At 43.5% G+C, this 22,953-nt stretch overlaps 1 protein-coding gene across 1 annotated transcript in view; it reads left to right on the top strand.

Moving 5' to 3' along the window:
* LOC124805674 (ankyrin repeat and SAM domain-containing protein 1A-like) overlaps positions 1–22,953 on the top strand; it is a 586,984-nt gene that overhangs the window by 112,289 nt on the left and 451,742 nt on the right. The gene's annotated exons all lie outside the window — the stretch shown is intronic.

Here is a 22,953-nt window from a genome sequence, read left to right as displayed (position 1 = left end):
AACTAACTGCCACTTTCTCAATGAATGTGAAACCTTCACCACCTTGGCTTCGTGCGGCGGCCCATGCGCTTCCTACGAACACTACTCCAGCCTCGGTCTGTCGCCGTAAGTTTCACGACCTTCGCGCGAAACTTAGTGATAGTTCCTTTAGGTGCACTGATGGCTCTCGGACTGACTGTAGTATCGAGTATGCCTTTGTCTTTGCCACCGACGATTTTTGGTATCGGTTTCCGCAACACTGTTCAGTATTTGCAGCAGAGCTCTCCGCCCTGTATCAGGCCATGCAGTGCATCCGGAGACCCAGGCTTTTCAATTACGTCATCTGCTCCGATTCTCTCATCGCCCTTCAGAGCCTCTGTGTGCTGTACACCGTCCATCCATAAGTGCAACGGGTCCAGGGAAGCTGTCACTTACACTCTTGATGGAGCCACTGTGATGTTCATCGGGATTCCTGGCCACGACGGTCTGACGGGAAACGAGGACGCCGTCGTTGCTACCAAGGCTCGGCCGGCTAGTTCTTCCATTCCCTCAGACGATCTGTGTGTTGCCGTCTGTCAGCAGATAGTGTCACTTCGACATCACCACTGGTCCGCCCTTCATGGATTCAAGCTCAGGCGAATTAAGCCTCTCCCGCCGGCTTGGTTGACGTCCTCTCGGCTCTCTCGCCATGAGTAGATCGTTTTAGCCAGGTTGCGCCTTGGGCAGTGTCTTTTTTGCCGTGCCATTTGTTACGTGGTGCTCCCCCACCACTTCGTGCTCATTGCCCTCAAGCTTTGACGGTTTGCCATTTCCTGACGGGATGCCCTTTTCTTTAACCACTTACGTTCGCATTTATGTTTGCAGTCTGAGGTATCGGCCGTTTTTAGCGAATGGCGCGCCGGCTGTTGACCACGTTTTACTTTTATCAGTCGTAGCAATATGACGAAGGATATTTAATCTTCAGTTTAGCACCTCCGTTGTGTCTGTGGCGTATTTTTTGGACCTTTCTCAAAGTCTGTGGTTTTAGCTGTCTTTCCTTCCGTCGACCGAGCTTAAAATGTAGTCGTTTTTAACTCTTTTTGTCTTCGTATTCTACGGTTCTGACATGGGAACATGCGACCCGAGTTGTTTTCGCGGCCTCAAACAAAACTAGATTTTGATGAATTAATTTTCGATTATCAAAATATGAGACATAAATTGCCGAATCTTTTGATTACATTGACTTATAAGCTTATTTTTTACGACGCCAAGGGACCATAGACCTAGAAGTGTGACAAAAAACTGAGATTGATAGACTGCCCGTTTCTAAGAAAAAGGTTCTTAATAGTCGGACAGGCATATATAAAGCGATCCTGTAATGGTTCTGTTTTTACAGACTGGGGCATGGAACCCTAAAAATTGGAGGATCTGTTGAAGAGAAAAAGCTACACAAATTGAGCAAGTCAGTAACGTGATGGCCTGTCTCTGATCCTTGCGCAAGCAGTTATTCGGCTTCACACTGATCGAAAGAGTTGTTGGATTTCCTGAGGGATATAGTGTCGGATTCCATCGTACTGGCGCGTTAGATCGTCAAAATACTGAGCTGGTTGGAGGGCCCTACTCGTAATGCTCCAAACGTTCTTTTGCTGAAATGTAAGCCCAGGATGGCTTGCCATGAAGAGCAACAAAACAGGGTGTCGACATATCGTTGTGCTGTAGGGGTACCACGGATGACAACCAAAGGAGTCTTGCTATGAAATGAAATGGCACTCCAGACCATCAGACCCGATTGTCGTGCCGTATAAGAGGCAACAGTCTGGCCGATATCCCACTACTGTCCTGGGCACCTCTAGAGACATCTTCGCTGTTTGTTGTGGCTCAAGACAATTCTACTCCAGTGAGTGAGAGTCCAGGCCGAAGACGAGTTGTTGCCCTTCGTGCCATGCCATATTGGACTTTGGACTGAGGTGACGAAAGTCGTGGGATCGCTCCTAATATGGTGCTGGACCTGCATTAGCGCAGTGCAGCATCTCGACTTGACATGGACTGAACAAGTCGTTGGAAGTCTCCTGTGGAAATATTGAGCCACTGTGCTACCTCTATTAGCTCTCCATATTTGCGAATGTGTTGCCATTGCAGGATATTGTGCACGAACTGATCTCTCAATTATGTGCCATAAACGTGAGGTGGGATTCATGTCGGGCGATTTGGTGGCCAAATCATTTGCTCGAACTGTCCAGAATATTTTTGAAACCAATGGTGAACAGCTATGACCTGGTTGTCATTCATAAAAATTCCATCGTTGTTTGTGAATATGAAGTCCATGAATGGCAATGGCTGCAAATGGTATCCAATTAGTCGAACATAATTATTTCCATTTAATGATCGGTACAGTTGGACCAGAGGACATTCCATTCCATGTGAACGCAGCCCACACAGTTATGGAGCCATCATTAGCTTGCATAGTGCCATGAAGGCAACTTGGATCCATGACTTCGTAGGGTCCGCACCATAGTCGAACTCTACTATCACCTCTTGCCAACTGAACTCTGAACTCATCAAACCAGGAAGCGGTTTTCCAGTCGTCTAGGGTCCAACCAATATGTTCACGAGCCCAGGAGAGGCGGTGCAGGCGATGTCGCGCTGTGCAACGGCAATCGTGTCAGCCCTCTGCCGTCATAGCCCATTAACGCCAACCCACATAGATGTGTGTAGTTACTTCAGCAGTATTGCTTGTCTGTTATCACTCACAACTCTACACAAACTCCGCTGCTCTCGTTCATGTGAAGGCCGTCGGCCAGTGGTGAGAGGTAATGCTTGAAATCTGGTATTCTCGGCACACTCTTGCTGCTGTCGCTCTCAGAATATTGAATTCCCTAACGATTACCGAAAATGAATGTCCCATAAGTCCAGCTCCAACTACCATTCCGCGTTCAGAGCCTATTGATTGCTGTCGTATGGCCACAATCACGTCGGAAACACAAGTCATCTGAGTAGAAATGACAGATTCACCAGCGCGCTGCTCTTTTAGGCTTTTTTACGCGATGGTGCTGCCATATGTATTCGTACCTATCGCTATCCCATGAGTTTTGGCACCTCAGTGTACATTTCAGCAAAATAATGCTGGCCCGCATGCAACGAGAGTTCCTTCTGCTTGTTTTCGTGCTTGTCAAATCCTCCTTTGGCCTGCAAAGTCGCCTGATCTCTCTCCAGTTGAGAGTGTTCTGAGCATTATGTGTTGTTGTTGTTGTGGTCTTCAGTCCTGAGACTGGTTTGATGCAGCTCTCCATGCTGCTCTATCCTATGCAAGCGTCTTCATCTCCCAGTACCTACTGCAGCCTACATCTCTCTGAATCTGCTTAGTGTATTCATCTCTTGGTCTCCCTCTACGATTTTTACCCTCCACGCTGCCCTCCAATGCTAAATTTGTGATCCATTGATGCCTCAGAACATGTCCTACCAACCGGTCCCTTCATTTTGTCAAGTTGTGCCACATACTCCTCTTCTCCCCAATTCTATTCAATACTTGATCATTAGTTATGTGATCTACCCATCTAATCTTCAGCATTCTTCTGTAGCACCACATTTCAAAAGCTTCTATTCTCTTCTTGTCCAGACTATTTATCGTCCACGTTTCACTTCCATACATGGCTACACTCCATACAAATACTTTCAGAAACGACTTCCTGACACTTAAATCTATACTCGATGTTAACAAATTTCTCTTCTTCAGAAATGCTTTCCTTGCCATTGCCAGTCTACATTTTATATCCTCAGGACTCTCCAACTATCTCGGGTTTTTGACGATCTAATGCACAAGTTGTACAGAATTAGAAGAAAATCCAGCAACTCAACAACATCACTGCCACACCGAATAACTGCTTGTATAGGGTCCAGAGGTGGACCAACGCGTTACTGACTTGCTCAATTTGTGAGGATTTTTCTCTTGAATGCATCTTCCAAATTTTTTTCGAAATAGTCATTTGTTTGACTGTACATGTACATGACATCTACCGATTTCCGTCCCACTCGGATAATTCCTTCGTGGTGCGTCTTTTTCTTTGTCTTCTAATGTAATAATAGGTGGCCAGAGAATGCTTGTCTTGCCAGTAGCGAACAGGTACTCAGAGTGTGAGCGGTGGAGGCTTTCATTGTTCATGCGCTGCGGAGTATTTCGACCGCTGTTCCACGAAGAAGAGTTGCTGTTGTAAGGCGAGGTGAGGTGCGTGTGGGCCACAGAGGCTGGCTGGTTCGCGAGACATTGACGTGCGCTGAGGCGGCACGGCAGCAGCTAAGCGGGCGCTGCTCCTAATTGTCTGGCCGGCCCTTGTGCTGCTAATGGCGCCGGCGGGCCTACTCTACCCGCCCCCGCCCACCCACCTGCCAGGCTCGCCTTCCCAGCCTCTCTGTCTCCGCCCGCTCCTTACCTGCTTCACCTCTGTATGTAGGGCATCCTTTACAGCTTGCCCTTTCAACCAGTACCAAACACTGCTTAATGAAACCTCGGAGATGGTCGGGGATACCATTGTATTTTATTTTATAAACAACACTCTGGCGCTTCAGTTACTTTTAATAGCAATATTTACTTCACACTAAGCGTTTCGGCAACAGCATTGTGTTCAGGCGAACATTTACGATGCATTTTGAGAAAATGTTAGATTTTATATTTTTTTATGAAAAGTGTACTTCGAAAAAAGTTACGGGATATTGTTGATATAATTGTTTATTATTTTTCCACATAATCGCCATCCCGTTCAGTGCAAGTAGTGAGCCGTTTCACAGGCTTCTTTATAGCCCCCTCGAAGAACTCGTTCTCCAGCTCCTTCCCCCACTTCAGAACATTTTTCTGCACCTGCTCGTCGGTTGAAAATTTAAGTCCACTCCTTTGTGCCTTCAGTGACGTGAAAAGATGATAATCTGAAGGCGCTAAATCAGGTGTTTCAAAATACCACAACCAAATGACTGCACGAGCGCCTTGTTGGCTAAGGCTGTGTGCAACAGGCACACTCCTTTCGTCAGCATTCCCCTCCTTTTGCTGTCAATGGGCATTTTAAGTTTTTTTAGGCTCTCGCAATATTGTTGTCCATTGATGGTCTCCTCCTGAGGCAGAAATTCGACCAAAATGATGCCTTTTCGGTCCCAAAACACTGAAGCCATGTTTTTTTTGCCCGAAATGTTGGTTTAGAATTTTTTTGGCGGACGGGGAATTGGTGTGACGCTATTGTGACGACTGTCTTTTTGTCTCAGACGTGTAAAGACCCACTCACGTTTCATCTCCAAGTACCTCAGAGCTCATAAAATCCTCACCTTCCAATTGAAATGGCCCAAGAAACTCGCGGGCGCTATTGACCCCGATTTTTCTTGTGCTACTCCAGCTTTTTTGCGACCCATCTTGCGCACAGTTGTCGGTATCGTAGCGGCTCTTTGAGTCTCTCGTAGTAGATAATTTTGGAGAGTTGTGGAAACATCGCGGAAATTTCATCCATTGTCAATCGGCGATCTTCACGAACAGTTTCGTCGCTTCTTTGCACCAAGTCGTACGCCAAAATGGAGGTCTTCCACTCCTCTGTTGTTCTGCCTCCACTAAAATCCCTACACCAGTTAACCACACTCGTGCTGCTCGTAACACCTTTGGCGTGAACCGGTTTGATTCACGAAAAAATTTCGCAAGTAGGAAGCGTACCACAGCACCTGGCTTGCGCTTGGTATTTCTAACCGACATCTTCACGAAACTCGTCACTGCAACGTGTGCGTACATATTGCCACATTCCTGCGATGCTCGATCCAATCAGGGGATCCCCCTCTACCGGTCAATTTTGCCAACTGTAATAATTCGAGCCAACAAACCGAACAAATCATAATTGCTTTATTACTTCGTAACGAGCTCCCGTACACGACAACACTCAGTAAATGTCCCTGAACAACTTCAGGAAACTTGTCGGTGAAGTTACAGTTCACCTTGAAGACTGCGCTTTAGCCATGTAAAATCTTTGCTGCTTATGGAATACACTGAAACTCCAAAGAAGCTGGTATAGGCGGGCTGCCTTCTCAAATACAGAGATGTGTGAACAGGCAAAATATGGAGTTACGGTCGGCAACACCTATGTAAGACAGCTACTGTCTGGCGCAGTTGTTACATCGGTTACCGCAGAAAAATGGTTCAAATGGCTCTGAGCACTATGGGACTTAACTTCTGAGGTCATCAGTCCCCTAGAACTTAGAACTACTTAAACCTAACTAACCTAAGGACATGACCCACATCCATGCCCGAGGCAGGATTCGAAACTGCGACCGTAGTGGTCGCGCGGTTCCGGACTGAAGCGCCTAGAACCGCTCGGCCACACTGGCCGGCTCGGTTACCGCAGCTACAATAGTAGGTTCTCAAGATTCAAGTGAGTTTGAACGTAGTGTTGCGCACGAGCGATGGGACACTGCATCCCCGAGGTTCCTCAGCAGAAAACACGATATGTAAATAGTTAAAAGACGAGAACAACAGAACGAGGTTTATGCAATTTGCTGAAGCTAGCGGACACGAATACCTTTCGTTTAGCTGGCTATTGTGGCGATGAGAATGCATCCAGCCACATACCGTATTTTACGAACTATGAGATGCACATTTTTCTTTGGAAAATTGTCTCCAAAATTAAGTTGCGTCTTATACTCGAAATTAATATAAAAATGTCCAGCGTGTGATTTAAAATTCCCGCCAGTCTTAAAAATGGCCATACATTCGATGCCGCGGTAAACCTCTCACTATCGGGCAACATTGGATTCAACTGGCAGCAGCAGTGCACCGATATGCGACGAATATCAGTAGTAGGGATTCACAAGCTTGCTATCACTGTCTACATCTACATCGACATTTACATCGATACTCCGCAACCCCGTCATCAATTTGTGGAACAGCCTATGAGCGCTCTTCGTGACTCAGGTGGGTGGACAGAATGAGGACTTAACTGCTCACGCTTCAATTTGTTGGCAGACTAATTATTGTTTTATAATACTTCTTCCTTATTTAGGCCATAAACAGTTTCCAACAGCTATACAAATATTGAGATGTCTCATTTCATGCATTATGTCATCACTGCTGTGCATTTTGAGAAATGTTATTGCGGTTAGTGTCCGGTCTGAAGCTTAAAAACTGATAAAAGCTATTAAACATTGAATGTCAACAATTCAACTACAGTAAGTCAACACTTGAAATACTGTAAGAAACTGAAAAGCAGTTTGTAACAATCAGTATTATTTGATGAAAATTAATTTTTTGTGCAAATAAGAAATAATTTTATGACAGATCGACAGCAGAATCCATAACATGGGAATACCACGATTATATTTAGACGTCACAGCGTAGACCCATCTACAACCAGTAAGGGAGTCTGATTAGCTGGTTGAATCAGTTTTAAATGCGCTCATCTTAGGCTAAGCTAGACCATGAGCGTTGTAAATATGATTTGGAACTACCGATAGTTATATCCAGTCACATTTCTTATACTTTCTACTACGCGTATTGGATGATTACACGTCCATCATCTGGTGGATGTATTGCCTGTACAACCTATAGGTAACCTATTCAATTTCTGGATGTAGAAAAATGTTTTGATTGCTTAGATGAACAGCGATATAGATATAAGCTGACAAAAAAAATCTCAACACCAAAAGAATTAATGTAGAATAATGAAATTTCGGGAATACATTTGTCTTGGTGACATATTTTAAGAGACTAACATTGCAAGGTCACAGGTTAACCCACCACCAGAATGCTGAATGCAGGCATGTAAACGCGCATACACTGCGTTTTACAGGTGTCGGATGTCAGTTTGTGGGAGTTCCACACCTGTTGCACTTGGTTGGTCAATACAGGGCTGGTTGTGGATGACGATGGAGTTGTCGTCCTATGATGTCCCATATGTGCTGGATTGGAAATCGATGTGATGATCGAGCAGGTCAAGGCAACATGTCAATAGTCTGGAGAGCGGTGTGTGGGCGAGTGTTATCCTGTTGGAAAACATCCCTTGGAATACTGTTCATTAGTGCCAGAACAATAGGTCGAATCATCAGACTGACATAGTCCGCAGCTCGTGGTCGTGCGGTAGCGTTCTCGCTTCCTGCGCCCGGGTTCCCGGGTTCGATTCCCGGCGGGGTCAGGGATTTTCTCTGCCTCGTGATGACTGGGTGTTGTGTGATGTCCTTAGTTTAGTTAGGTTTAAGTAGTTCTAAGTTCTAGGGGACTGATGACCATAGATGTTAAGTCTCATAGTACTCAGAGCCATCAGACTGGCACACAAATTTCCAAACAGAGTGCGTGGGTTAACCACAAGTGTGGTTCTGCTCTTTCGAAATCGCCCACCAGAACATAACTCCAGATGTAGGTCCAGTGTTTGTAGCACGCAGACAGTTTGGTTGTAAGCCCACAGCAAACACACGGCCAGCACTGGCACTGTGGCACGGCCGGTTTTCATCAGAACACGCAACAGACGTCCACCCTGTCCTCCAGTGAGCTCTCGTCTGACACTAATGAAGTTGCAAATGGCTGTGGGTGGGAGTCAGTGGGACGCACGCTACAGGGAGTCTGACTCGGAGCTGTCTGTGAAGTAACCGATTTGTGTCAGTTCGTTGTGTCACTGTGCTGCGAGATGCTTCGCAAATTCCTATTGCAGATGAAGTACGATGCGCCAGGGCCATACGCCAAAAACTGTGGTTTTCCCTCTCGGTAGTGCCACGTGGCCGTCCGGCGCTCTGTCTTCTTGCGACCGTATATTTTCGTTTCCACCGCTACGAGCAATCATGTACAGTGGCTACATTCCCGCCAAGCCTATCTGCAATATCACAGAAGAAACATCCAACTTCTCGTAGCCCAACTGTACAACCTCGTTCGAAGCCAGTGAAGTGTTGATAATGGTGTCTGTGTGGCCTTAAAAGCATCCTGACTAAATCAACTCACCACGTCCAATCCCAAAGGTAACTAATCCTATATATATATAATTGATATTAACACAAATGCACTAGATGACGGAGGTAAAAATAATCTGAAACGTGTATGAAAAGTACTATAAATGTGACTTGTTACAGTACTCTGTAGTTTCATTTGATTGGTGGAAAGTAGTGGCACACTATCTTCCATATCTCATAAAGTGTTACGGATATCAGACTTCATGTAAATAACGGCATTGTATATTTGTGTTCTTGGAGTAGTATAGCTATGGTCCACAGAGTACTTTGACCTCGAACCGTCGGCTGAAGATCATCCGGGACAAGTTACTGAGTCAGCTGTAAAATCATACACAGCTTCAGCAGAAATTCTGCATCGTTGGAAAAAAATTTGCCTCGCCGGCAACAACTGTGCCTCGTTGGCAAAAATTCTCACCGTTTTCAAAAGTATCAGAACGATCAAAATTATTTATAAAAATAATTATATAAAGCATGTAACATTCATCAGTTCTACGTTTAAAATACATAACCTTTGTTGTCAGCAAAACACACACACACACACACACACACACACACACACACACACACACACACACACACCTGTCCATGTCCAAATTTATGCCTAAAACATGGCTGTGGATCCTTAAATGAAGAACTCTCATCCTATTTGCATATCTTCATTGCTACAAAACAAGTGCGGCTAAAAAATGAAATACTAAGCAGGTAGTTGGCATTCAATTTTTAGGCTTGAATGAGGCTATGTACAAAACACGCATGACCATACCTGTAACTGCATAGAATACATATTGGATAAAATACTATGATAAGCATCCAAGATCAAAAAGAGAGAGGCAGTTTTAATGTGTGACAGTTAAAGAATGGCAACTGCCTGCGTAGCATGTTATTTTTTGACAACATTGCCCACAGTGGCACACAAACCTGCACGCCTTCAATGGGCCACTCTGGTATTGGTATTGTAATAGCGGGTAAAATGTGACAATCAATGTCTCTGCAGTTTTGTAGCTTTATGGGATTTTGTCATCGTCGAGTGGCTTCGGCTGGCAGCTAGGGCATATCGGAAAAAAAAATGTACCCTCTCCTCCTCGCCAAATTGAGGATAGTGGCGGCATTACACGGTGTTAGCGTAATGTCTCAAAGAGGATGACTACTTCTTTGTCTGGTGTGCTCATCAATAATATGAGGATTTTATGCATGTCATTTAATTATTATAATTATCTTCATGTTCATGATCTGCTGCCGTGACGTACGAGGGCTGATCAACAAAGATTGTATTTTTTTCTTCTTCTCTGATGTTTATTACTCCTTTGCATGATCTTTTGCAAAGTACTTCCGTCCTACTTCAATGCACTGTTCATAGCGTCTCTGGCAGTCCTCCATTCTTTGTTAGGTCCTTGACAATCGTGTCGACCGAACGAGGTGGCGCAGTGGTTAACACACTGGACTCGCCCTCGGGAGGACGACGGTTCAATCCAGCGTGCGGCCATCCTGATTTAGGTTTTCCGTGATTTCCCTAAATCGCTCCAGGCAAATGCCAGGATGGTTCCTTCGAAAGGACACGGCAGACTTCCTTCCCCACTCTTCCGTAATCCGATGAGACAGATGACCTCTCAGTGTGGTCTCCTCTCCCAAATAACCCCACCCAATCGTCTCACTTATTTTCAGCACTGCTTCAGAGTTTTCAAATCGAATGCTCGGAAGCGTTGCCTTTAGTGGTGGGAATAAAAACAAATCACAGGGTGCAAGATCGGCGCTGTAAGGCAGATGCAGTAATGTGTTGAACTGAACCAGAAATTGCATGATTTGATTTGCAAGTTGTTGCTGCGCTTTGTCGTGATGAAGACGCCATCCATTCCGAGAAAGGTCGTTTCCTCGCAACGTGTTCCTCACTTTACCACGTACTGACGTGTAGTATGCTGCTGTAACAGTAGTGTGAGGGAGAACTGCGTGCTGGTAAATCTTTCTATGTCAGTCCAAAAATGTAATCACTAGCACTTCCCCTGCAACAACTTTCACCTTTCTTTGTTGTTCGAGAACCTGGAGATTTCCACGCTGTGTTGGCTCGTTTTCCTTCAGGATCATAAGAATGCAGCCATTACTTATCACCGGTGATAATCGATTCAAGAAACGCATTCCCATCCGTCAGCAAAGAAATTTTGTCTGTATTCGCACAGCCTTTTTTGTTCGGGGCTCAACAGACTTGCATGCAGCGGGCACAAACACGGGACGTATTGAGATGAACATGCATAATCATAAAGACATTGGTATATGGAACTCTTTCAACACTCCACTGAGGTTACGTAGCTATCCGCCGATCCTCGCCGTACGCTTGCTGCAGCCTTTCGTAAATTTCTATAGCTATATGGTTTAAACGAACACAGAATTTTATTGCGCCATATTGCTCCTCTCGCGTCTTCAAAATGAAGAATTACTACCATCCTACCGATACGAGAGTGCTGTCGCCTACAGGCATTATACATAAAAACGCGCTCTTTTAAAATATTACATATAGGAAACAATCAACGAAGCTACAGGAAATAGTGAGTCTAGGGCTTTGTTGATCAGCCCTCGCACGTCTGCACTGAAACAATGAAAGATCTGGCTTTTGTTTTCGTTTTTCACACAGTGCAGTAGGGGGCATAGGAATGCCAGATTAAATATTCTGAGCAGTTTTTTCTAACGGTGTTGTTACTGCACCAAACTTTGAACACAGTTCCACTAAACTGCTGACATGAATCCATGTACAACTGTCAACAAGGAAATTTTGAAGACGCCGTATAAAACTCTTTTACTGCTGCCTAATGATGATCATTTCAAGTTCGAAAACTCTTACGTACGTTTTTTGTTAAAACAGTGTAAATAATAGTAACATTCATAAATGTTACACTAGAAACAGGAATGGCCTACACTGTCCTTTTACGAGAGGAAGAAGTGAAGTATTCACCCATAAAGATCTTTGACTACCTAAACACTGATGTAAGTAATTTAATAGACAATGAAATTAACTTCAAACACAAACTGAAATCGTATCTGGTTGATCGTTCCTTGTACTACTACATAGAAGAATTTGGCTTACGCGTGCACGTGTGTGTGTGTGTGTGTGTGTGTGTGTGTGTGTGTGTGTGTGTGAGAACAGACGTTATTACAATCGTGTCTTGCCCGGAAATGGCATTCCGGTGAATTGACAACCACGTCAACTATGACGTCAGGGCACCTATTAAACGGGGTAGTGTTTGCCGGTTGGTCCCACATCCACAGCCGCTGTGTATACAGTCACACACGGTGCAGTACGCCACAGAGAAGATGCCTACAGACTCTCTGTGGTGAAAGGCCATTGGAAAAATGGAAACAGGACAGTCGCAAGCTGATGTTGCCCGATGGCTTAAAGTGAATCGTTCTTTGGTTTCTCGGATGTAGCGACAATTTATAGAGACCGAAACTGCATCCCGAGACCAGAGCAGGGCCGACTGTGTGTGATAATCAGAAAGAGAGGACCCTTATTTGGCCGTAAGGACAAGACGGTACCGCAACGGCACGGCAACTGGCATTTGACCTCGCAGCATGAACTGGGCGTGTTGTATCGAGACACGGTGTACAGAAGGCTTCGGCAGAGTTGCCTTTATTGGCGGAGACATTTTGCATGTGTACCGCTGATGCGTCTTCACTGAAGGGAACGTCTAGTGGAGTCGTCAACATGTGGACGGTCGAACAGTGGTCCAATGTTCTTTTCTCAGATGAGTACCGATTTGGTCTGGAGAGTGATTCTCGATGGATTCGCTTCTGGAAGGAACGTGAAACACAATTTCGAAATCCAAACGTTGTGGAGAGAGACGGCTATCGAGGAGGATCGTTAATGGTGTGGACAGGGATTGTATTGACCATTCGAACACCTCTTCATGAAAGTGTACAGGTGAATCGCCAAGTTGTAACTGCTCTCAGGTATCGAGACGAATCTTGGGGCCTCATGTGCGGTTGTTGCGAGGTGGGCCCACACTTCATATTGAGGAACGATAATGCTCAACCTCATAGAGCACGGGTGGTTGATTGCATGGCATGGGTGTTCGCTCTCCCGATTTGAATCCAATGGAGTATGTATGGAATGCGCTAGGAAGATAGGTTGCATCACGTCTGCATCCACCAAACTTTCCAAGACCTGCGAGCAGCTGAGCAGGAAGAATGGGCCTTATTATGTCAACATGAAACTGATATCACTCATAGCACGCCCCGTCGTTGTCAGCCCTGCATTGCTGCCAGAGGTGGTAATATCCTATGCTGAGCACATTAACCAGTTGTCGGAATCTATGTGCAAAACCGTTAAGTTGGAAAAAAAAAACAACATTTTTGTCCATGTATGTCCCATATGTTTACGTTCTGTATTCTGTTGTTGTTTTGTGGCAAAATGAGCGCAACCTTACAAGATTTCCGTTTGTTGCTTTAATTTTGGACATCAGTACATAATTGTAATACTGACTCCTTTCACAAGGTAGTGAGATGTCAAATTTATGGTTTACGAAACATGAGAATAGCTAAACTATCTAGTTTAAGCTAATTTTTTTTTACTGCAGTATGAAATTAGCTGTAGACCCTTTTTTTAATTTGTGGTAATCGATGTTCAGCTGCTCTTAAGCCGAATGTTGGCATGAATACTGTGATATTTTACAACACATATTCCTGTTTGAGGTGTTATCCATTGCCTATACCCAACCTTCGAACTGTCTTAGCTGTCAGTTGTAGGGGGACGTAAAATGTAGCGTGGGCTCCGATCCACGGCGCATCTCAGCATTCGTTACATACGCAAATCATTGCCAGACGTAAAATAACTGGTGGCAGAAAAAAAGCGTAGGATCAGTTAAGAGTAGAACGCTGAGTCTTTACCATTTGAAGCTTACCCTCTTTTTATTCAAATTACTTATTTTTACAAATGCACTATTCAGTAACTGCTCAATCAGTATTAAATTAAGAGTAGTAAACTTGTTTCCTAGGTAATTCAGTTATAGCGAGAAGACATATGTAATTAGATTTGTAATTACAGTAGGGAGTTTTATCTTTGAGGGAATAAAGACTTGTAAACCACCTTGTCTATTATTTACTTACACTGATATGGTGTCCGTTGTTTCGGACATGTTCGAAAGAACAGACACCATTGATAACCTGCAGCCGTCTAGAAAGAAATTAGAATTATATTTTAATACCTTCAGCTGCTACTGGGCATTGATGTATATCAACGGGGACAGGTGAAAATGTATGCCCCGACCGGAACTCGAACCCGGGATCTCCTGCTTACATGACAGACACTCTATCCATCTGAGCCACCGAGGGCACTGCAGGGACTACCTCGCGCACGCCTCCCGTGAGACCTTGTATATCCATACACTACATTCGTAGTGCCCCACCCTAACACATTCATTACTCGTGGAAGACAGTCTTACCAAGTCCCGTAAAACAGGCACCATGTCCGTATAAGTACATAGTTCAGGCAACACCGGCCATGACCTTCTTCTTCTGTGCGGCTGCACACATATTCCCCGAACTCTTACGGGACTTCGTAAGAATGTCTTCCACGAGTAACGGAGGCTCAGACGTAACGGAGGCTCAGACGGATAGAGCGTCTGCCATGTAAGTTCGAGTCCCGCTCGGGGCACACATTTTCACCTGTCCCCGTTAATATACATCAACGCCCGGCAGCAGCTGAAGGTATTAAAATATAATTCTAATTTCTCTATTATTCGTGGAAATGGATTTAATTCAACTTCTTTCATTTGACTAACATCTTCATTATCATTCTTCAGGTGTGGCACTTCTGTATCTCCGTTAGGTTACTCTTCATGAGTATCCAAGCCATAAGTAATAATTTTGTAGATTTTGATGTTTTCACCTTTGGTGTTTCTGCCAAAGATTCCTACAGAAATAGCATCGAACAGAAATATTCCGTCTTATCTTTCGTACGTGCTTGAGCCTTTAGCGTCGTCTTACCCACCATTGAGCTACTGAGTAATACCGTAACTGGCAAATTAAATGGCTGCCAAGTTGCATGTCTGGCCTTGATTTTTGTTGCAGACAAGTTCAAGCCGTCGTTAGAACTGCAGAGACAAGTACTGGCCGCTATTCTGTGTAAACACACGCCAAGGTAGTTACGAAACGTTTCAGGTTCTCGCTAAACGACATGTATGTTATTCCTCATCTGGATAATTTTTTGGCGCGGAAAAGCTTCATCTGCGAAACGGCTGTCAAGAGTGACAAATGGCATGTAGTGTGATGTTTAATTAGAGACTCGAGCTCGTGGCAGATAGTTTAGAAAAAAGAGCCCATGGCAAAATGGAATCAATTCCTGATTGAGAAAGTTCATCCAAAGGTGAGAGCACTTGCCAGCGCTGCACGCGAAGTTAGTTCATTTACTAAAAGTGCGTATGAAAGATGTAATCTTACGTAGTAATGTCATTATATGCTGCGCTACAGGCAACAGTAGATTGTAATTACCCAGTGACTTATCTGTCGAGTGGTTGTCGCTCTTGGTGTTGACGTGTGTGCCAGGGAAGGCATCATTGTTCGTAAGTGACTTATTACTGTTTGGAAGTGTGTGTGTGTGTGGGGGGGGGGGGGGGGGGTGGCTAGCGAGGGAACTCACGACGCCAATACCCCAGACAACGAAACACAATAACTACTACTGGCGTCACTATACTCCAGCGTCTTTTGGGGACGCATATGCTTGCGCGTTCGAAATGCATAAAGCAGTGGAACTCCCTCTGACGTTTCAAGTGACCCTTTGCGGAAAAGTCAGCGTTTCCTCAGATCTTTAAGAGCCTTGAGTGTTGGTGCCACACAAAAAGTCGCTGTGATCGTCTTAGTCGGGTTACTTAACCTATATAACAGAATTAGATCTGAGATTTTATGCAACTCCACCTCCTTTAGTATCTTCGCCAACTCAGAGCTTTAGATTTCAGCTCTTATCGTGAGGTACATCTTTGTAAAGTTCTTGTCCACTTAACTGTGTTATGTTGCATTATAATTCACGTTTCTTTAATAAAAAATCATAGTGCTACTTAAATCTTGAGTTAATTATCACAACAGGTTCCGTTAAATGATAAATATTATGTCAGTCCATTGTTACAGCCAGTAAATTGAAGTGTCAGGAATTCCTTTTCTCTGCCTCGTGATGACTGGGTGTTGTGTGATGTCCTTAGGTTAGTTAGATTTAAGTAGTTCTAAGTTCTAGGGGACTGATGACCATAGATGTTAAATCCCATAGTGCTCAGAGCCATTTGAACCATCAGTAATTCCGTTGCGTACATTGATTTCAGCACCGGATCTCCAGATTGTGCCTGTCTCTTGAGGAACTTCAGATTCAGTTGGAATTCACAGTACGGTGTATGCTGGCTAGAGGCGTACAGTTCTATTTGTTTTTATTTCAGGCCTTATAAACCTTATAAGTTTCTTTGTTCAACAAAGCTCAGACAGTTTTATGTATATTGGTACAGTTCAATTTGGATAGCTCTACAGGTTTCGAAATGGTGCTCAACTTCTCGCCACATGTTCATACGCCTCTACTGCAGCCCTAGATCCTTTGTATCAAATCTATTAGATCTCGAACCTTTGTTCTGTGAACAATGCCCCTGATAAACCAAGCTGCACTGAAATCCAGCGGGGTCATATCGAGAGAGTGGATAGACCAGGCATTGGAGCCTCCTTTCTGGTCAAACGCTCAGGAAACATCTTATGGAGAAATGTGGCAGCCTCCCAATGATAGAGAGGGGGGGGGGGGGGGGGAGTGAGAAAGGGGCACCATCCCGCTGCAAAATGACGTCGGGAGGCACGTGTGGAACTGCATAGTTCGTCAACATGTCGAGGCAGGTCAGCTCTGTCACTGTCTCGCATGCTTCATGCAAGTCAGTGCTGTTCATGAAAATAACACCTTGGAGAATGTCTCCATAACTGCGTATTTACCCAACACAATAAAATGACGTTCTTTCGTTATCAGGATTTCTTTATGTGCACCTCTAGCCCGGACACCATGTTTCGAACATTAAAGACGTTTGAACTTATCATCTACCAAATCTCGAACCCTTGGTATGTAAACAATGTGCTTGATAAACCTCGATGCACTGAAGCACAGTGGTGTCAGATCAGGAGATCGAGGGGCCGAGAACCTGAATCTTTAACCTTTTGACGTCCACTGTTTGATAAAGGCTTCGTGTAGTCTAATGGATTTAGTATTCAGCCATTTGCTTCCATTGTGCTATGCATGTTTTCCAATGTTGACTAACCACCTTTCATTTGGTCATCGCCGCGGTCTTTTCCTCTCTCTTCAAACTCAGCATTGAAATATCTTGATTCATTTGCCATCTGTTCGTTTTCTCCGTGTCCCATCCACTACCATTTCGTTTTCGCTATGGTCTGAATTACGTATTCTTCTCCAGTCTGTTCCCTGATCCATTGTTGTTTTTCCTGTCTCTGCCAGCAATTCAAAACATACATTTCTCCATTGTTCGCTTAAGTCTTTTTTGATAATACACATTGATTTTTAACTTTACTTTTCAGAGATATAGGAAGCGTAGTTTTGAAAAACCTATTTGACCCAAAAACAAAACCAATGAACTTAGTCGATGACTTTATTGTTAAATTATACTGTTTTATTGTCGGTATAGTGGTTATACATTATTTTTGTTTTGTTATAGGTAATTTACAGGTCTATTTTCAAAGCTTTATTGAATTCTTCCGTGCAATATTGCTAGTTTACGCTAGAATGTAATAGTGTAATGTGATGTGTGAATCGAAGATGGTTCAGATTTCTTCTCGGTTTTCGCATTTTAATGATGTGAAAAAAATGTTGATACAACTTTAATAAAAAAGTATATAACATTACTTCTCTCTTTAGTGTCCTAGGCTGTTTCGAAGTACGAAGATTGTCAGCTGGCTGCGATCGTTATAATGTCGACCTCATTCCAGTCGCAGAAACACGAATCTGGTCACTAATTTACGAATGCATAGAAACATTTTAGACTTTCCGGAAGCATGTTGTCCTCGCAGCCAGTGGAAGAAAAAATTGAAAATCATTCTTTTAGTCGTGAAATAAAAATCGGAGGATACGAAGAGATGAGATTGTTTTGTAATCAGCCCTCGGGTCCTGTACGAAGTTGACTTAGTTTGTGTGTCACTTCTGAAATGTTTCATTAAAACACCGTCCCTTCTTTCTGCGCTTATAATAGCGGCACTGTGTTAAACGTGATGATTTTCACTTTAGTGATGTCAGCGCCGCCTTTTGTAGTTGATGGTTGATGAATCAGAACTATTGGAACTCTGGTTTACTGTAGATGAATGTCTTTACCGTACACCTACTTCAATATTAAATACCGTCCACGTCCGATTTCTGCAGACGAAAGAAAAATTTCAAAGCTGTATGCTGCGCAATACCAACTGACTGTGTTGTGTAGGCAACTATTTACCCGCCGTGCTTTTTTGCCGACACTGTTGCCACGAACACGCGCACACGCATTTCATTTTCTTCTCATGAAACATTGTGTCATCACCGAATGTGTGTGCACGAAAGGAGAAAGTGTTACTCTTTATTTACGTATTCTCGTTTGTCCCATACTTGCGTTTGGCCTCATCAGCAAGTATATTTTCATTCGACACATATTATTAACGGGAAAACAGAGAAAGAATAAATGCAGTTTAATCTAGTGGAAATCACTGAAAGGAGCCAATAAGAAGATCAACTGTTTTGTGACCAACGTTGACAGTATAATATGAAAATTGCTGAATAGCTCTTAACCTCTTCATCTCTTAGACATGTAGCGGCAATGAATTATATTGTAAAGAAATTACAGATTCCAGAAAGAAATTTTCACTCTATAGCGGAGTGTGCGCTGATATGAAACTTCCTGGCAGATTAAAACTGTGTGCCGGACCGAGACTCGAACTCGGGACCTGTGCCTTTCGCGGGCAAGTGCTGTACCATCTGAGCTACCCAAGCACGACTCACGACCCGTCCTCACAACTTCAATTCTGCCAGTACCTCGTCTCCTAGTTTCCAAACTTCACAGAAGCTCTTCTGCGAACCTGATGCTAGAGCACTTGCCCGCGAAAGGCAAAGGTCCCGAGTTAGAGTCTCGGTCCGGCACACAGTTTTAATCTGCCAGGAAGTTTCAAATTACAGACTACTTGAGGTTGTTCATATTTATGTTTATTATTCATACTACTTAATGGCCGATTTCGGAGTACTCATTCTATCATCATATGTATCTGGGAACCAGTTACATCTCTACCTGTTCAGTGAAACACGTCCATTTATGTACAGTCGCTAACTACATGTATCCTGCCATAACATTTTACTGCGTAGATACAATTACTTTAAGATATGCGAAAACTTTATTTTATTTTATGACACATATGAAACCCAACCTTACCTTGAAATGTACCAATCAAAACTCAAAGCTTCAAGAAGTCTGTAATCTTTTACACTGTAAAATTGCTAATTAGCAGAGTTTAGACTTGACATCGTCACCTGTCCACAAATATGGTGTCACTAAAGTTTATTAACGGCACTACACCTAAAGTTATGGCCCTACAACGGAATGTGACAAAGGTACAATTACGTTCGGACGCCGTGTTGTTCCGCTCGTATAAACTAATTTTTCACACACACGATGAACAAGAAAGCACAGGGTAAAATGATATGTGTGGACCACATCAGCTGCTTGGAACACGGTCAGGTACACAAGGTCCACTCTTGTGTCGATATTACTAATATTAATTGGTCCGTGCACAGTGTTTCTCTAACCGTTTGTTTACCAGTGGCTGCTATGCGAAACCACTTTCTTTACAACTACCTAGTTTACCAGTGGTGGTACGGTGGAACAGTGACATTTACTGCTTACTGCTGAACTCTGAATGCGACCTTCAGTGCTGTGTGTTGAATAGCACATATTTCCCAACTTCCATGGCATTGAGAGTACCGCTGTAGCCCATGTTTCATTTTTGCACTGCTGTCTGTAAGCTGTTTTTCTCTAATCGTACAGTTGAGACAACGTCAGTCCATTTATCGATACTAAATGTTGGGTATATTTTCAAAACAAAGCTTTGTGCGCAGCAAGTCATTACTAAGGGTCAACTTTCATACTACACAAGATAGTGTGGTTTCAGTCTGTAACCATTGACAAGTATGGGTCGAATTATCTCTTCTTCACAGCAGTCTAATAATGGACTTCGTTTGCTTCTAACCAGACCATTGACCTACTACGTCAGCTACAGAATTGCCGCGTGACCAGATGTCAGAAAACTCCGACAGTGACAGTGAATGTAAAATGGTGATACTGCGTAGTGCGGCGTTTTCTTTATGTGTCTGTTGACAATGCCAGCATAATCAGCGAAATTAATGTAAAAGAAATAATGATTTTTAGTTTTGGAGTTGCTGTCATTGCAGTGGTTGTGGGAGCATTTGTGTGTTCTTCCTTCACCAACAAGAGCAAATAAAGCCCTGCGAATCGGCTGTTACAAACCAGGCATTCCACAAGCTAAACGACTAAATGACGCAGCACTTACACGGCTGCAAAGGGAATATCAAGGCGGTGTGCAGTTGTACAGCGTAGTGACACGGCCTCATCTTAGTAATTGGATTAGCCACACATGTGATGTTTTACTCTGATGGAGTAAAATAATAATAATAATAATAATAATAATAATGTTGCAAAGTACCACAAACTTGAATAATCCACACTTAAGCACTGATTTATTGGAAATGTACCTTATCGTACCTATGTTCAAGAAATTAAAATTCTAACAAAGACTTTAGTGCTGGTAAAAACATCGTTAAAGTCACTTTGAAAAGGCAGCTTGCGGTAACGATCGTTATGGTCTGGCATAGTTCCGTTTTGTTTTTGAATTTCATCAAAGTAAAAGTTTGTGTATGTGAGCGCAAGCTGCACACACATATACCACAGTTCTCACGAACGGAATCAGTGGCGCTGCTGGTTGCAGCGAAGCGCGAAAAGTGTTAAAGAAACTAGACTCTCATTTTTACGTACCTCTTGCAAGGACGTATACGCAGACCATTCAGATTAAAAGGGTTAATTTCCTGTCGAAAAAATAAAAGTTAATTAACGTTGATAAATGAAACATTTCAGCACATTTTTTCCCCTTGTCAACGAGTGGATTTTACGCTAAAAGTGTGGAAAGAGATGTATACTTGATGCCGTTGGGACGACTGCATGTGTGTACTTAATTACATTTTCATTGCTAAAAGCTTCCTTCTTTTAATTTCCTTTTTATATGATTGTTGTACCGTAATTCTCGTGTTCCTTGGTGAAATTAGTGTTCTTTTGCTACCAGTTAACTTGTTTGGTAGCTTCTTTCCAGTACTGGTAGAATAGTTAGCTTTAGACTAGAAGATCATCGTTTGCGACAGTTCACTGCGTAGTAGCTGTGGACGGATTTTCATCTCGACGTCAAGTCGTCGAACTGGTTTGCTTCAGAGTTGTCCTCCTTCGATTATTTTTATATCTTCTAATTTAAATTTTTTTGTGAATAAAACGGTCTACGTCGTTTATCAAAATTTCTTTACTTATTACGTCGTTTCGACTATTGTCCTCAAGTATCAAAATGTTATAAACGAAGGTTGTGTGTCAGTAGTAAAAACAGTGCCTCTGAAACTGAACCTTTTACGTTGTAAGCTTTCTGATAACTGATAATGGTAGTAGTCGACACGTCGTAATAAACAAAGAAATTTTAATATGCGACCTAGAAAGTTTTATTCACAGAATATTCGCAGTGATTGCAACTTCATACAGGAAATTCATTTCCTGTATTAATAAAATGAATTAATTGTGCAGGAGCATCTTAAGCGTATTCAGGTGGCTAATATCAAAAGAACATTATTATGTGCCACTAAATGTAGTACAGAGAATTCTCTGCCTTCCGCTATGTCTTCAAAACTTGTCATCAGATTTGACGCGCAGGAGATAAGACAGAGAAAGTGAGTTGTTACAATTTCGTTGTGTAGCACCATAGCGATTCCGCAGTTGCCGATGTAAATACACAGATGCAAGAAATAGCAAGACCAAGAAGAACTCGTGTGACATAAGTGAATATCAGTATGCATTTTTCTAAATCTGAAAAATAATGATTTCTCGAATTTCGCACCAGTCGCATAAGAATATCGCTAATAGCGCCGCTATGAAAAATGCAGATAGGGTTTGCTTTAAATACACGCTGTAACGGTCGTCAGCGTCAGATACCTTTGAGATTGGACGTGGTGAGCTGATGTTATTCACTAACGTCTTTAAGGCGATAAAGACCTCATTATCAACACCTCATCAAGTTTGAATGGGGACGTGTAGTAGGGTTACGAGAAGCTAAATGTTCCTTCTGCGATATTGCAGAAAGACTTTGCAGGAATGTAGCCACTGTACATAATTGCTTGCAGCGATGGTCGCCGAAAGGTACGGTCGGAAGACGACCAGGCTCCTGACGGCCATATGGCGGCACTACCGACAGGGAAGACGGCTCTGGCGCATCGTACTGCATCTGCAGCAGCAATTTGAGCAGCAGTTGGCACCATAATGACGCAACGAACTGTTACAAATCGCTTACGTCACCGACAGCTCCGAGCCACAAGCCCTGTAACGCGCATTCCACTGACCCCAGACCACTACCATGGTGTCAAATGAGAGCTCATTGACGTACAGTGTGGAGGTCTTTGGTGTTTTATGATGAAATCTGGACTGCCTCGGTGCCAGTGATTGTCGTATGTTGGTTAGGAGGAGGCCAGTTGAGGACCTGCAACCAACCTGTGTGGGTACTAGACACGCTGGACCTGCAGTTGGAGTCATGTTCTGGAGTACGATTTCGGATGACAGCAGGAGCACTTTCGTGGGTATGCCAACCACCCTGACTGCAAAATTGTACGTAAGATCGGTGATTCGAGTTGTACTGCCATTTGTGAACAAAATTCCATTGGGTATTTTCAAAGAGGATAATAAGCCTCGCCCACAAACCGCTGTTGTAACCCAACATGCTCTCCAGAGTGTCGACATGTTGCTTTGGCGTGCTGCA

Source organism: Schistocerca piceifrons, chromosome 7 (genome assembly GCF_021461385.2).
Source record: "Schistocerca piceifrons isolate TAMUIC-IGC-003096 chromosome 7, iqSchPice1.1, whole genome shotgun sequence".
In the NCBI taxonomy this organism is placed as follows: Eukaryota; Metazoa; Arthropoda; class Insecta; order Orthoptera; family Acrididae; genus Schistocerca; species Schistocerca piceifrons.
This window is presented reverse-complemented; position numbering and strand designations above follow the sequence as displayed.